Genomic DNA, 17,691 nt, shown 5'->3' on the forward strand with positions numbered 1-17,691 from the left:
GCTTTGTTTAAGATATTGATGCTTAACATTTTTAGAAATAATTATTCATAAATTTAAAATATATTTTGTAAACTAAGTAAAATGGCACACGAACTATCAAAGGTGTAAGTGTAGGTTTGAATTTTCAGCCTATGACCTGAGGATCTAGTCCTGCAAGCTATCTATTAACACCATGCACCCACCAGGTGCTCATTGGACTCTGGGGCAGGGAGAACTTGGAGAATCAGATCTGCCTGAACATATCATGGACTGTAATGCCTGAAAGGAATAACTATGTGACAATATTTTGGTGTTTTATATATCTTCATTGCATTAAAACCATAAAACCTATATTTACAAAACCATGATTAAGGAATGATACAGTAATAAGTGTTATAGCACAGCTAAACAAAAAGTAGGTAAAGTCAAAGTATACTGCTAAACTTAATTAGAAATAACATTTATTATTATTTAACTAATTTAGGAAGTTTTGAAATGGTAACAGTAACACTTTATTTTCTCTAGGGATTTATGTATTTGAATGTGGATATTACAATCTAATTAGCAAGTACAGGCAAAATATGTTTTGAATAGTATATATTAAGAAAGGTAGTAGCAACTCACTATAGGCCTAGTAAAATCATTCTACATCATTAATGTAAATTTTGAACGTTTTTTGTAGAAAATGTGAAATATCTTAGTAGAAAAATAATTTTTGTAAAATTTAATTACCACAAATAAAAGTCCCACTTCTGCATTTTGCAGTCAGTGTTGCTCATTTTGTAATATGGGAATTTACACTGTACAGAATAATTTAAAAAACTGAGCTTTTTATGAGCACACATTTTATTTTATCTGAAAGTGACTTCCCTGCTTTCAGAAGTGTGGGGAAAATTCTAGTTTTATTGATGCTCTGTGAGACACTTCAGTGGTTTTTTTCCTATTCTTTAATTGTTTCATAGGGAAATTAGCTCAACACTCAATAAAAACAGCGCACAAGAGCCTATAGCCATGAAAATCAAAATAATTTTTCATACAGAAAGTAAAAATTTCTTAATGTAATATTGTTATTTAATATTCCATACTATTCACTTGGGTTAGACTTCAGATTTGTCTTAAGAAATTGCTCAGTGTAAGTCATTTTAGAACTGGTACAAGAGATTATTGGAAGATTAGCTGCACCTCTCTTTAATATTACATTGGATATGATCATGACAATTTTCTCAGTAGTTTTTCTCTGATGAGTGATCATATGCATCAGTGACCATGGTTGTGAGAGATTATAGGTGAAATTAATACAGCTGATTTTACCTTTCCTCAGAAAAGACAAGCAAATGGAATCCTCAAACTAGATTGATTATAGCTACAAACTTCAAAAAAGATACTTTAAAATTCCAAATTTAGGTTTCCTTCTTCAGTTTGTTGACCTTAAATATAGCCTCAATAATACTGGAGAGATTGTAGACTAGGGAATACATAGCCTTGCCAATTTAGCTAATGACAGGTTAAAACAGAACTTTTCATCATTTGTTTTTGCTCTGTATAATTCACTGTTGTACAAAGGATTCCTTTATTAATGTCTTAAGGTTTAAATATTGTATCCATTTAAAATTTATTTTATTTTCTCTCTCTTCTGTTCTTCACATTCTTTGGTTCCACATTCTTTGATAATCTCTTCACATGTAGCTTCACATGCTTATGCCTGATGTTCTTTTTCTTTTTTATTTAAATTATGTAAATAGTATAAATTAGTTAATATTGAGCAAATCATCCTTCTCTCTTTCTCCAACTTTCTGGTATGCTAAAAGTGCTTAGCTTTAGCGTCTTCTTTCCCCTCTTTCTCCTTTATTCCTTGCCCTGATGTAGGTCACTCTATGAAGGTGACAGCAGTTCCAGGGTTATGATGTAATCTACAGCGAGCCCCTGTTTGAGTGAGAAGAGTGAGAATCCTTAGAAGACAAGTCCACAGGGCAGGACTCAGGGCAGGGCCGGCCTTAGGATTTATGGTGCCCTAGGCGAGATTATTAAACTGGTGCCCCTGTGCCTGATCTGCTCTTAGCAACACAAACATAAGCTTACAGTATTGGAAAACTTGCCACATTCACATTATTAAAACCAGTTTAACTTAATTAAGCACACTGTAATGCTGATGGACTAGCACTAAAGAAGCAGCACTATAGAAAAAATTCTGATGACAGAATGATGCAAATTTTTTATTAATTTATCAAAATTTTATTGGAAATTTATATGAAGAGGTATTGAAACAAAGGTTTGTTTTTAATTAAAAGCAATCGTTCTGGCTTTTTTGGCTGCAAAATCAGTAATAATGTCATCGTATGACAAAGACAAAGTCATGTCTTGTTCGACTGCAAGAATAGCAAGACCAGTTAAGCGTTCCTGACTCATTGTAGAGCGGAGATAGTTTTTAATGAGCTTTAGTTTTGAGAAACTCTGTTCTCCTGACGCTACTGTTAAAGGAATTGTCAGTAGAATACGAGTGGCAATGTACACATTAGGATATATGTCAACAAGTTTGCGGGTATGAATAAACTGTACAATGTCCATCACCAATTTTGCATGTGGCAACATTGATGACAGTGTACTCAATTCTTCGTACAGTTCAAGTCCATTTAAATCAAAACTATCACCGTGCTTCAGGAGGCTCTCTAGGTTCTTGCACTTTGTCATTAGTTGCTCTTGTTTTCCTATTTCGTTGAATTTAGTTATGTCATACAAAAATCCAAACTGTTCATGGTGTACTTGCAAGGTATTACACCTTTCATCAACAGCAGATAGTGCTTTATCCATCACAACATTAAAAAATTCAACCTCAAATTTCTTTTCTGGATTGTCTATGGGCATGATCTGCTGTACAGATTCTTCACAAAGAAGTGTCCCTGGCCTTTTTAACTCATATTAACTATGTATTTACTTTATGAAAGTTGGAGAAAACATTGTGAAAACGTAAAACATTGGCTGCCCAACTTCTGGGCTGGCAAAAGTTATACTGACTCACAGGGAAAAAAAAAAGCAGGAGAATCTTAGTACAACATATGGTCACTCTATACCAGGGGTCGGGTTGGCAACCTTTCAGAAGTGGTGTGCCAAGTTCACTGTAATTTAAGGTTTCTCGTGCCAGTAATACATTTTAATGTTTGTAGAAGGTTTCTCTCTATGTCTACATTATATAAATAAACTATTGTTATTATCTGAGGTCTTGGCCACCTGTCCTGCTCAGGCCACTGCCAGCTGAGTAAATGAAACCCCAAACCGGCAGCGGGCTGGTGGCTGGAACCGTAGATAAGGATCCCAGGCCCTGCTCAGCCTGCTGCTGGTCTGGGGTTCTGACCACCAACTCCTGCCAGCCAGGATCCCGGCCGCCAATCCCCCCTCAGCCCGCTACCAGCCTGGGATTCTGCTCACCCAGGCTGGCAGGAGGCAGAGTGGGGCTGGCGGCTGAGCTCCTGACTGGCAAGGGGCCGGCAGCCGGAACCCTGGAGTAGCAGTAGGCTGAGTGCTGCTGGCACCCCAGACTGGCAGCAGACTGAGCCACTCAACCCCCCATCGACCCTGCTCAGCCCGCCACCTGCCCACTCAGCCCGCTGCCGGCTGAGTGAATGGAACCCCAGGCTGACAGCAGGTTGAGTGGTTCAGCTGGCCTGCTCAGCCCACTGCCAGCCTGGGGTTCCTTGGGGGTCCCCAGGCCAGCAGCAGGTGCTGAGTGGGGCCGATGGCTGGTATCCCAGCTGGCAATAGGGCAGCAGCCGGAACCCCAGAGCAGTGATGGGCTGAGCCGCTCAGCCTGCTGCTGCATACCATCAAAAATCAGCTCACCTGCCACCTTTGACACATGTGCCGTAGGTTGCCGACCCCTGCTTTATACACTAGTAAGGAGATGAGCATATTACAGTTGTTGAAGGGCTCTTATCAGGAGTAACAGGCTATAGGAAAGTCAGTCAACATTTTTTGTTTCTCTGATGAAAACTGGCCCACTCCCTGCCTCAAACCAAACCTGTCACTAATAATTGTCAACAACTTAATTATCTGTTTTTGGCTAAGATATTGATTTTTTAAAAAAAATATTGAAATTGGATTCAGGATTGTTAGCAAGAATTTTTGGCAAACAAAGTTGTTAAATGACAATCTAAATGGCAACACAGTACTGCTTTCATGCTTGGCTCACCCCCCCGCCTGCTGGTCCAACAGCTGCAGTAGAGGAGGAGATAGGTGGAAAACTGCAGGACCCCAAAATCCACCTCTTGGGGTGCGGAGTGGCAACAGCAGCAGCAAACCCTCAGGTCCGATCACACGCCAATGGGCACCACCACCAGCCTTATGGAGCATGGTGAAGTTAGCACAGCATCTGTTCTCAGGGACAGGGCACCCATGGAGCCACAGCAGCTCATCCTGCCCTATGCAGCTCCCCTCGGATGAGATGGATAGCTGGCAGCTGCCAGCCCGGGGGAGAGGCGCTCCCCAGCTAGGGTGGCTAGATCCAGATGTCCTGATTTTAAGGGCCAGTCCCGATATTTGGGGCTTTGTCTTATATAGGCACCAATTACCCCTCACCTAGAGTGACCAGACAGAAAGTGTGTAAAATCAGGACAGGGGTGGGGGGGTGGGTGGGGTAAAAGGAGCCTATATAAGAAAAAGACCCCAAAATTGGGACTGTCCCTATAAAATAGGGATATCTGCTCACCCTACCCCAATCCCGATTTGTCACACATCTGGCTAACCCCATCCAAACCCTGTGTGACATTCCAATTCTGGCTGCCTGCCCAGGAAGTGAGTTACTTTCACTTTCATTCCTCAGCAAGCAGCCAGCGAGCCTCGCCTCCCCCTCAGCACTTCACCCAACCTAGCCCTGACAGAGGGGAGGGAGGAGAGAGAGAGGGGTGCTCCTGGGGAGGAGGGAGAAAGGAGGGGGTGCTCCGTGGGGCGGGGGGTGAAGAATGGATGTTATGGGAGACGAACAAAGGATACTGGTTCCAGAGCCACAGAGCCTGCCTCACCTGACCTCAGCCGGAGGGGGAAAGACTCACACTCACAGGTGAGCTCCTTTCCCAACCCCCACCCCCTCCCTTCCCAGAGACCCCAGCAGCCAATCCCGTCCCTCAGACTGTGCTGCATTCAGCTTTCTCTAGGACCCAGCAGCCCTGCTTCTACACTGTCTGGGCTGCCTGCAGAGTGGTGCCCCCAGGCAGTGTGAGGCCCTACGCCCTTGCCTATTCTGCCTATGCCTAAGGACGGCCCAGACTCAGGGGCTCATTTGCATGACCTGCTTTTACCTCTCTGGGGGCAGATCAGCTGAGCAGCCACTTCTCACTGTGTTAACTACTCTGTTCTCGGCATTGATCACTCTGGTGCTAAACTCCCTCTGTACAGATACTAGGGACGTCTGTGCCCCTCAGGATTTGGGCCTTCTTGTCTATTACACTATGAATTGATATATGATAGTAACAAGAACTGGGCATAAGAGCTCTTAGAAATAAAGAATTTATGCACACAGTTACAATTATCTCAATTTCCTCAAAAAGTTGTCCCAACAGTGCAAACTCTGTGGTGGTTGATTAATGTTTAGATGAACTAAATAACATAAAATATTTGTTTGGCTTGCGTAAGGGTTTAAACAAAGCTGGTGCTCCCTGTCAAATCATTGGATTGGGGGCCTCATTGGAAAGACCCAAAATTGGGTATGACTTTCACTTTCCTTTTTCACTTAACTGTGGTGCCATGGAGACTGAAAATGGCTGAGTCCCACAGGCCCTGAAGATGGGAAAGAATATGTCCAGAACTGCCGTGTTTGTGGAGAGTTAGAGAGTTGATAGATGAAGGTTTTCTCATAAATAGGAGGATGGGAGAACCTGCATTGGCTCTCATAGAGGGGGCGATGCTCTGATTTCACAGGGTGTTTCTGTTGTTATCTCCATGGAGTTCTCAACCAGTATGAGGTACCTAGTAATCACCATGTGGAACTAGTGGAGGGTGAGCACTAACATCAGTGGCCCTGTAAACAAGGATCCACTGTGGTTGCAGGTTGGACAGCATTGTCTGAACTGGCCATGGATACAGGAAACTTAGGGCATGGCTACACTTGCAGATGTAGAGCACTTTGAGTTAAACCAGCCTTCAAGAAGTGCAGTAGGGAAAGCGCTGTAGTCTGTCCACACTGACAGCTGCCAGTGCACTGGCATGGCCACATTAGCAGCTCTTGCAATGGCCACAGAGAACAGTGCAGTATGGTACCTATCCTAGCATGCAAGTGGCTGCAATGTGCTTTTCAAATGGGGGTGGGGTAGGGGTGGAGTGTGACAGGGAGTGTGTTGTGTGTACCTGAGGGGAGAGAGACTGGGTTTTGGAGGGGCTGAGAGTGTGTCAGCATGCTGTCTTGTAAGTTCAGACAGCTGCAGACCTCCCTCTTCCTCCCCCCCACCTCTCTCTCACACAGCATTCCATAGTAATGGTTGCTTTGTCTCAGAGCAGATAAGCATGCCAGATGTCAAACAGATCTTTCAAAGGGTATATCCAAAACAATGACAAGAGTGGCCACTTGACTTAAGGGGATTATAGGATGTTTCCGGAGGCTGATCAGAATGCAATAATGCAACACCTCGTTCACACTGATGCTGGGTCGCTCCAGCGTGGGCGCATCAAACCTTATTCTACTTGCCAAGGTGGAGTACGAGGAGCGCTCTAGCTGCGGAGACAGAGCGCTCTACGTGCGTTGCCAATGTGGACAGTAGTGAGCTAGTGCACCTGGTGCTCCTTTAATGTGCTGTAACTCGCAACTATAGCCAAGCCCTTAGCCTTACTGTGCCAAAAGAAGCAAAACTTCTTACACAGGAATGTAGCCCTAGATCCCAGATTGTTTTACCAGATTCTTTCAAGTATACTAGTTGAATAGTGTCCCAAATTTATTTAGGCTAGTTCATAGCAACCAGTTACATTAGTTATCGTACTGGTGTTCTCTTTTGTGAGGAGCAAATGCTCAACTGGTACATACTTAAACACAGGTTTATTTATGTAGTGCGTCAGCTGAGAGTCCACTGTATATTCTCAGTTCCCTGCCCCCCACACTTCTGTGTGTGTCATTATTGTTATTCATTACATAGGAATAAACTAAAACATTACATACACACACTTGCACATTTGGAGGCAGTGTATACAGTATTTTCATTCAGCAATAGATCTCTACTATAACACTTCAAAAGGTTGGCCCAGTCACAGTTTATTCATTTGATATTTATTGCAATAATATTAATCATGATAAACTCATTAGGTGCTAAATTGAATGTCATAAGTACTTTTACAGGGTTTCCATTGTAACTGAGGGTTAACAATGTACTCCTTTAATGTGCTGCCATTTTTATTGCAATCTAGATTGTTGGGTGCCCTTTATGTCATGTGGTTTTGATCAATTCTGTGGTGTGTATAATAATATGTTAAAAGTTTAAGGGATGATATTCATAGCAGAATAGTATACGAGACAGTAAATGTTTTTTGTAGGTGATTAAATGTCAAAGAAAAAGTGAGGTGTCTGATAGCTGAAAAGGCTTTTGTTTTCTGAGAGAAAGAGAGAGAGAGAGAGAGTATATTCCAGCACTCTTCTTACTAGCAGACAAAACAAAAGGAGATTCAACAAGTCTCAGTCTTCTAAAAATGGATTTCAGGGTTTGCTGTTTCTGCTCTGTGTCTTTCCAATTTGCAGGTGGATTGCTGATCAAAATCTGAAGGATTTGCCAATGTTAAAAAAAAAAAATAAGTGATGTGGTTTAATAAACAAAGGTCAAATGTTTTAACATTAGGTGCTAATGTTGCACATATGCACATTTGCAAACAAGTAATTGCATGTGCAGATCCATATTTATTGTGTACAGATCCCTTCACCTTTTTTTGGAAATATTGCCCCTAACAATTGTCATTGTCATTTCTGAGAAAATATTAGATTTTTCAGGGCTGTGACTAGCTGAAATTCTCTTTTTTGGTGTATAATATATGCTTAAATGTATTGAATTGCTGACTGAGGTCCGTATCAGGTATGTTAAAAGTATAAGACATTTGAGGAATATTTTCACATTTTTGAGACTTAGACATGTAATTGCCAGACAGTAAAGATCAGTTTAAGCCTGAACTGAATTCTGAATAATGTTTCCTGGCTGTTGTGACAAAATAAGCATTGACATTTTCAGAAGATCATAAACTTTTATCACATTTCAGCCAATGTTTTATGATAGTCCTTCCTTTTAATAACAACCACAGGATATATTATAATTTTGTTCTGGAAATACTTTTGTGAAATTTAATTACTGTTATCTGTGATCAAATGTTTGAAATAATCAAGTGTCACAAAAAGAGAGTTTTGGGTTTCTGTAGCTAAAGAAAAATGAAATGCAAAAGGGTAAGATAAAGGTTATAGTAGCATATGCCTGCTCAAAGAGCATGAAGTAAAGTCATTGTGGGATGCCAGTGAACTCTTAAAATATTTCAGATAAACACATGAAGGTACAATATAGAAAGCAAAATGGAAGCTGAACTTCCTGCCCTTCCTAAGTCTACCACAATGGAAACTACTATATTTAATTTCAGATGGAATGAGTTTGCTAGTATATGTTTTATTGGAGAGAATCCAAATTAAAACAGTCATGTCAAAGCAGTTGATTTTTTGAGATTTTTTTTTTATTAATTCTGGGTTCTGACTCCATTGGGTGGACTAATGTATATCTCTTCCCATATGTAATTCAGAAAGGAAGACAGTCAACAGGAAGTTTAGCTTTGGACTGTGGCTCCACCCATTTTTCTCCATTCCACTTCAATCTTCTTCCCCTTGCCTTGATATATAGAGGAAACTTTAGCCAGCTAGTGTAATTCATTCTCTGGCATATACGTTTGTTAGCATTTTAGGCCTGATTCTTCCATGCACTAAGGCTGCTTTATATGTCTGTGGGAAAATGGCTGAGAAATTTGGTTGTGGGCTTACGTCTCCATGGAGGAGAGATTTTCAAGGGAAGCAAAGATAGAACACTAAAAGGATATTTTGCCTGAAAAAGAACTGCAACTTTAATGATCAGGAAACTGAGAGACAGCCTAGTCTTAGCAAACCCACACTGGAAGACATGTAGAATGATGGGAAAATATGACTTCCTGGCCAATAGTTTGACAGACGTGCACCAATGGGAGAAGACTGTCCGTATTCTGAGGTGCCTTTCTTTTTGCTTGGATACTCCATTTCCTTTAACATTCTTCTCTCTCAAGCCAAACCTGTGAAAAAAGATGACTTGCATTGTAGTGCAGAATAGGGCATTGAGACCTGTCCTTTTTGACGTAGAAGCTGAATTTACTGTCTCTAGAAAAATCTCTGAACTGTAGATCCAAATACCAAGCCTTCCTTAGCTAATATGGTACTAATCAACGATGATTGTTTATTGGACTTGCTTGATCTTACTTGGGTGTCTCAAGCTGACCCAAAAACAGAGGCTCATAAAAACAATGGTCACTTCTGAAAATTCTGCCCAGTTTTAAGTGTAAAACTAAGTGTTTGAGAAACGGTTGCATTCAAGGGTGGAGCCATAATTCTCAGTATTGTAGATGAGTGTCTTGATAGGTTCTTTTTAGACAATCTTTGACTGATTCTGTTTGGCAAAGAAAGAAGAACTAGTAAATATTCTGGCTTGGGACCAGATCCATTATACAATCATGGTTGCACTGTTGCACCTTTTAGTTATGTTATCAAGAAAAAACATTCTGTTGGGTCACAAAATTGGTAGGTGCTCAAAATTCTGTTGGAATTCTAGCAGGCTGCACTTTGTGTTAGCCTTCTTCATCTGCTTCATGCTCAAGGAATGTTTCATTTACATTATCTGGTTCTGGTGACCATCTTTAGCATTCAGAGGTAGAGAAATATATAAAGTTGGGTCCACTAGCTCTGTCCAATAAAAAAAAACAATCAACCAAACTATCTTATGACTGGCAGGTTGAAAGTATCCAAAATAAGACAACATTGAATCAACCAGGGAGGAAAGTGTTTTTGTTATTTGTAGGTGCTACTGTGTGTCTGGAAGCCTCTTGAAGTCACTTGGGTTTCCTTTTCACTGTGTGTTTGGTACCAGCTACCAGCGCTTGATAGGAATGACCAAATAAACATTGGTCCTAACTTCAAGTCATATTATAGGAAACCATGCAGTTCTGGAAACACTGCAAGAGTTGTCTGCTGACTTCTATTTGGGTATTACTTGTCTTATTCATATTATGAAGCAAATATGATGCTTGACTACTCCAGAAAATGACTCAAAGGGGGGGGGAAATTAATTTTTTTACCCAAATTGGATGATCAGTCCTACTCTTTAAAATTAGGTGGAAGCAAATAGCCATTGTACAATCTTCCTAGCAAACTGGCCTCTAAACCTGCAAAAACTTATCAGTAGGACAACTTATGTGCGCTTTATTGGGACTACTTGTCTGTAGTCTACAAAGTAAAGCAAGTAATCCTTTTCAGGCTTGGGGCCTAAGCATTACAGTTCTATATCAGAACTAGGCTTTCTACTGAGAGTGAGATGTGTGTCAGATCATTTGGTGTGTTTGTCACGTGTTTAAGCATTTGCTATAAATTAAGATTATTTTACTAGTCAGCTTTGTGATTAGTACACAAAATATATCTAACTTTGAAATGTAAACATGAATGTCCTATCTATTTAGCTCCATGAGGTCACACTTTAGTCAGTCAGTGATGTCAGCAAACTTCTTTTGTCATCTGGTATATTTCTTATTTTGCACTTCTGTGCTTTACAGATTTCTTAGTGTGTTGCCTCTGTTTCCTTGCGGGGAAGGGTGGCTTGTGTCAGGTTTTTTTAAAACAGAAGTTTATTTTATCTATATAATTTTCTCATTCCCATGCTGATGTAAATGTTGTTTCTCTTCTATTACAGTAATCCAGATAGGAAATTACAACTTGAACTTTTATGGTTAATTAGGAAGTTTTGGTGAAGAGTAATATTGTGTTGCCCGAAGACAATTCAGATTGATAGATATTTTAATCTTTGCCTGATATATTTAGTGGTAAAATATTTTGCCACATATACAAAAATTAAAGAAAGAAACAAATTACTATAATTATCTTTCTTGAGCCAGTGGAATATGCAATTCTTTCTTTAAGGGGGTAATTCAAAATATGTTAATACATTGGAAATTCCTGACTTTTCTTTGTTCCAAATCATGTTAAAATACAACAAATGTTATACCTAATTGTCTTTAAAAGACAAATGTATGTTTAAAGACCAGCACTTCTTTCAGTCAAAGCATATGTATCTTGATTTTTTGTGCGTGTTTTTAGCCTTAATCTCCCTGACTCTTTCTGTTTCCTATTTTTTTCTTATTTTCCTCCTATTATTGTTGTTTAAGAATCCCTATAAAAACTTACCTTCATGCAAGACTGAATCTTAAAAAGAAAAATTCTTTTTTTTAAAGAAAAGTACTTGTTTTACTCAAGAGCAGAATAGACTACTCTACATCATGTTGGAGTAATGTTTAGAGTAAAATCATCAACTTAGCAGTTACAAAAGAGGAATTATCCTGCCTCAGCTTTACAAATGTGCAGGCAGCAACATGTGACTTTTTTTTTTTTTTGTGGTTTTGTTTTAATGTGTAATCCTTTGGGGAACCTGTCCAAAACCTTTTGAAGTTTTTACTTCAGAAAACCAGACTGCAAATAAGATTCATTATTCTTCTGGCCGAAGACCAAGGATAATACTGAGTTGTAGTAATGCTTGTTCTGATGAATTTTTTAGAAGATCCCTCCCTTCAACATTTTATTTTTCATTAAGAAACACATCCTGAAATCTAGAATTTTAGTTTTATGGGAGTCCTAATTTATTTTCTCAATAATATTTTATACAGTATCTCAGTTTTAGTGTAGAAAATACGTAGTAGCACACGCTGTGCAATCTGACACTTAATTTTGTCCATGGCGCTATAAAAAGTGCTGCTTGGTAACCTTCCATAGGAACTATTTTACTGCTTGGAAATAGTCATTTGTGACACCACAAACTGTAAGTACATCTGTTGGAAATAAATGTACCAATCGTCTAGCTGTGTGTTCAGTGTGGCCTTTTTGTGGCTTTTTACACACACAATGTGCAAAATGAATGAATGTACTTTCTCGTACAAACAATTTTGTGCTATTTAATATGAAGTTACATGCCTCTCTTGGCAGAGCATGTCATTTAGAAAAGGCAATACAAAAGTGTAATAAAAAGGGGTTGGGAGAATCATGAACACACTTGTTCAATGATTAGTTGAAAACAGCATATTACAATTAATTTGCTAAAACAGATGTCTCTGAAAAATTATGTCCCAATAATAAACTCGATGTTATTAACTGGACTTGATTTGGTTGTACATTTCAAATTAAAATCAGACCTGAAATATAATATCCAGCTTAATTCTTTCAGCTTTTTTTTTTTTTAAGAGAGTTGCTGTACATTGGTAAACAGTTACTGCATTCCATCCTATAGCTGAATGCATTATGTTGGTGGTCAAAACAACTCTTCTGTGGTGGAGGGTGTTTGTGTGTGTGTGTGTGCACATTGCTAATATTTTCTTGAAGTGCAATAACCATATTGGTGATAAGGGAAAGTAACTGAATGAAGTAGTGAAATCCCAGGTATTCTACTTGCACAAGATGGACAAAGGGAGGGAGCAGCTGGGGGAGGAAGTGTGACTTGAATATTGCCAATCCGAAGTTTAGAAAAATCATGCGTCAGACCCTCAAAAATCCAGGGATCTGCTTAAAATTATACATTTTAAAAATAATAAATATTACTCTTTCTTTGCCTCCTGGTTTTTGAGCCTTTATGGGTAACTTATGTTATGTTTTCAAGGTTCTCTCAACAACCATGAAACTTAGAAACATAGGATATTTTAAAAATGAAAACTGAGATTCTCACATAACTGCTTGATTTCAAGAGATAGAGCTTTAATAAAACATCAAATATTGCACCGTTTGCTATCTGGCAACATTGGGTGCAATATACAATGTTCATTATATCTTCTTTCAAAAGGTGCAGAATGCACTCCCCATTACAGGCAGGCAAGGGTGGCAATGTAGGGGACTGGGAAGTACCCCCATCCTGCATTGGTGTGTCCATACCAAGGGCATTGGAACCTTTGGGCAGCAGGAGGGGCAAAGCCAAAGTGCCCCCTCCTTTTCTGTGGCTGGCTGCTCTGCGGTGAGTCAAGCTGTCCTCTCATCTGGTGCCACAGCAGCCCCTGGTAGGCGAAAGGTATAATTGCAGTGCCCCCCTAGCAGAACCCTGATCCCCCTGATTCTGGCTCTGGTGGTCCCCATTGTGTTCATTGTTTGCCAGGTTGGAAACATTGATTTAGGTTGGGAAACAAGGAAGGAAATAAAACAAGGAAGGTTTTTACATTGAAGAGCCTCTTACCGCAACTTGTCTCACTTTGCTTCCTAATGAAAAGTTGTTGGAGTTTATTGGGCCAATTAGAGGCAATATTTGAAATGTATTGATAAGTAAAGTAAAATCTTCACAATTCTCAAGGGGAGAAAAAAGCTATTGCATATGAATAGCAGCTGTCTTTTTAAAGATGTGCATCTTGAGAATCTTAAACTATTCCCCCATTTCCTCCCAAGTATCACCAAAATGGATTCAATGATATTTATTTATGAATTGCCCAATGATTTTTATTAAATTACAAGTGCAAGGCAAAAATCCCAGTGGCCCTACTCATGATAATTGTTGCACTGTCTGGTGTGTCTCACTACTGAGAGTGCATACCTCAGGTCAGAATATCAGAAAACAAGGGCAGAAACCCCAAACTGATGGTATGTTCTATAATTAGATTTCACCAAGCCAGTAACAAATGTGAATGCCTGGATCACTATACCAGTCTTACCATGGAGTCACAGACAGTCCCCTTAGACTCTCCAGTCTATCTTGCCACCCTGGCAAACTGAACTTTGTGATAAAAGCTCACTTAAATAAAAAATCACACCACATCAGGGTTCTCCCAGTCCCAAGAGACTAGTCACTTACCCCAGATCAACTGGTACTCCAGATCTTACACCAAAGGCAAAACTGGCAGCCAATTCTATATTAAACTAACTAAAGGGTTATTAGCTAAGAAAAGGAAATGAGAGTTATTGAGCGGCTAAAGCAAGTAAAACATATGTACAGGTGAATCTCAGTTTGTAACTCCAAATGATGCTATAGAATGCCAGGTTCCCCAAAGTCTTTCAGGGTACGCAGATTCTCTGGGGATCCCTGCTTTGCATCTGGTACCCTTCCCTGTAAGAGTCCAAACAGTTCAGAGATGAAGGATCTTCTTTTTAATCCATTGTTATATCATCTGCTGACAGAATCAAGCTGGCAGTGTCTCTACCCATGTGGGTTTTTCCTTTGAGGACAGTGAGTGAGAAATGCACGTAGAATCTTTGACCTCCATCAACACACACAATCACCACTTGCTTTGAAATTAGCATTTTCTGTTAAAGTCCTTCATTGGCATTTCAAAAGATTTCTTTGATGGGTTATTTGTTATTGGGGTATACACAACGTAAATGTTTGTTAAACAGGAACAGATAAGTGAAAACAATTCCAGGAACATTCCACTAGCTTTTATGAAGTTTAAACACCTGAATACACTCTAAGATGTACACTCATTTTGATCTATACTAATACACAAGTGAATTGATCTGAATACACTCTAGCATGACCTGGTCTGCCAGCATCACATTAGTAACCCAGCTGAAGTTTACAGTGCCACTCCCATGACTGTAGTGACCGGGATTGGGTCCATTTACAGTTATAGTGCATATGAATTCTGTTTTAGTTTTTAATTTAAAATGGCCAAATCATTTTCTTTTTGCACTTGTTTTTGTTTAAATTGCTTCTTGTCTGAGGCTTTCTGTTTCTGACTTTGTCTTCCCTGAATTTTTATGATTGATTTATAAACCTCTGAAAAAACAGGTATAGCTTTGAAACTGACACATCTTTGGCTATAGCTATGTAAACACAGTAGAATTGTAGTACTAAGAGGGCAGTCCTCACTGTGTGTTGCACAAAGGGGTGTATGGTCCATAAAATCAGAATTAGAATAGAAGCCATACTTCCATGAAGGTACTTTGTGAATATTCCCATCACTTGTGTGACCAGTAAGAGGAGTACATTTAATTCTGCCCTTTACTTGAAATATTCTACTTTTAATATCTTTAATATATTTTATTTTCAGTATTTTGTTTTTGCTGCATTGTTGGTATTTGAACAATCAAAATGTTCATATTCAAAATGCACTTGAATGATAATTTGTACTTTGTCAGTAGCGGCTATGTATACCATTTAAGCAAATGAATAATCCACATCATCCCAGAAAACAGAATTCTTTCAGTTCAAGCCTACATTGTAGATGATTATATAACTGATTCTGTTTACTCTATATATCCTCGAGCCTTTCATACTTAAAGGGATGCTGTCAATTTGAATTTTTTTACATCGATTACTATAACTGAAAGAGGTAAGTGGCAAAACAATGCTTTTATGTATTTTTCAGTTTGTTTACTGTGAGCATGTGACAGAACTTCATGCGTAGTTATTTCATTCTTTCCCCTGTGTAATCAGTTCCCCTGTTTCTGTGGATTTTACATAGTAGTATGAGGGAATAATAAAGAATAGGAAAATGTGATTATAAAAACACAGATGCTGTCAGAAGCATGTGTAGTATCTTAAACTACTTTTAACTCATTTTTAAAAATTGTCTTATTTCAAGCCGAGGGTATCCCTTTTAAGGCACCTTAAAACAGTTTACAAAGTAAATCTTTGACACTGTAGTGAATTTGTATAGCTGTATCTTCTGCTCTGTTTTATTATGTAAAATATGGTATTTTATCCTTCCATAGCCCTTTATCAGTGTACATTTTATGTAAATTAGAGCTTCAGTAAGGATGATGTTATTTAAAGAAAGAAATCTTGCATGTTACTATTTGTACTGTTAATTAGAGTCTCAAACACAGGAATATATAATGTTATCATGATCCATTTTGAGGAAACTCAATATAATAATCAAGAAATAGACAGTACTACGGTGGCATTGTAGCAAGCAGAGGCCAGGGGTGTTTGACAGCCAGTTAACTTATATTCAGTAGCCAGCTGTTGTAATAGGAAACAATTGGCATGGTTAAAAGAACTGATTTGGAGGATATTAACTCACTATTAATGACTACATAGCTAATAAAATGATCTCATGATATTTTGAAAAAATATTGTAAACACTACAAAGTGCTGTACTAAAATATAAAAATGCTATATACATAGAGAACAGCTGCTAGCTCTCTGTCGCTTACAATAGTCAGTTACTGGTGAGTGTATGAGATCATAATACTCATGCAGGTTATAACGTCATCTAAACCACCAGATTATGTTACAAGATTTTAATAACATGGAGCCTGCAATAATGCCTTATATCTATCTACATTTAGGATATGGTCAGTGTGAGTATTATAATTTAGTCTTGTGATTGGGATAAGTATGTGACTGTGAAGCATTATAATGGAAAATAACTGACTTTAAAAAAATTATGATAAATATGTAACTAGGAGACTTTTTTGGCATCTGTCTGCTAATGTAAAGAAATGAAGGTGGTTACCACCTGGTTTATTCAAAAAGAAGATTTATGTTTATCGTGCATTGGTGGCACATTATATGCAATCACTAAGTCACTCATCTGAAAAACTACTGACAGCTGGAGCCACTTATGATGTTATATCCTCATAAAATTCTAGATGGTTTATTTTTAGTTTGGTGTGTTGGATTGCTGTCAATGGCTGGCAGAAAGAGAAGAATCTTGCACCAAATCCTGACGCCTTAGTCCAAAACTCCAATTGACTTTTTCAAGGTGTATTTCTCATAAAAGGCTGCATTTCTGGGGATGCTGAAGTTACTCATTTTGGATGTGCTTGAACATAAAGAAGTGATGATGATTTTTAAAAAAAAGTTTGTTACATGTAATCCCTCTATGTGACTACCATTCAAAATGTCGAACATGTAGTGAAGCAATAACAGACAACTTTTGCTGAATGAGTGGAAATGGGTGAGATGAATAGGTTAATCTTTAGTTAAGTCACAGTGCACTGAAGACTATTTACCTGAAAAAAATCATCATGCAGCCATTGGACTTTTACTTCCCCTCCCACTCTCTTGCTCTCTTTTTCCAGACCACTGTTCTTCGTTTTGCTATCTACTTGAATGATCACTTATTTATTTCCATGGAACCACTTTCCTTCCTAAAAGTAACTTGTGGTGGAATTCAAAATCTAGGGGAAATTATGCACACGTTTTCAAGCCTAAAGTGGGGAGAGAAGAGGTAGCTCAGGTGCAAGGAGCCCCCTTGCTTCCCCGTGTGGAAAATAGCCATAAATGGCATGGGGATTCCACTCTGAAAGGAGTGAGTGTCCTAATCAAGGCTCTGGCCCTTCTGCCCTCCACACCAGGCAGCAATGGCCAGCTGTGGACGAGAGTGCATTTTGCACCCTTAAGGAGTATAGTGGCAGGTACTCTTCCCTTGTGCACGAAGCAGTTCTGGAAACAGTGACTCAGTACTATCCTAACTCGGGCAGTGCCTACTAGAGGGTCATATATTTTGTTACTTCTAGAGCCGTAGTGCATGGCACATAGTAGGAGTTCCTAGCAGTCTCCATTCCCTCCACAA

The 17,691-nt window shown here is 39.1% G+C and overlaps 1 protein-coding gene across 2 annotated transcripts in view; it reads left to right on the top strand.

Moving 5' to 3' along the window:
* Positions 1 to 17,691, top strand: part of INPP4B (inositol polyphosphate-4-phosphatase type II B) — a 514,637-nt gene that overhangs the window by 134,201 nt on the left and 362,745 nt on the right. The window contains exon 1 of one of the 2 annotated variants that reach the window (XM_030563921.1): positions 4,998 to 5,029. The exons of the other annotated variant lie outside the window; for it this stretch is intronic. The gene's annotated coding sequence lies outside the window, so the exon portion shown is untranslated. Of the gene's footprint in view, positions 1 to 4,997; positions 5,030 to 17,691 lie in introns of those variants that run through there. 2 annotated transcript variants of the gene reach the window in all.

This window comes from Gopherus evgoodei, chromosome 5 (genome assembly GCF_007399415.2).
Source record: "Gopherus evgoodei ecotype Sinaloan lineage chromosome 5, rGopEvg1_v1.p, whole genome shotgun sequence".
In the NCBI taxonomy this organism is placed as follows: Eukaryota; Metazoa; Chordata; order Testudines; family Testudinidae; genus Gopherus; species Gopherus evgoodei.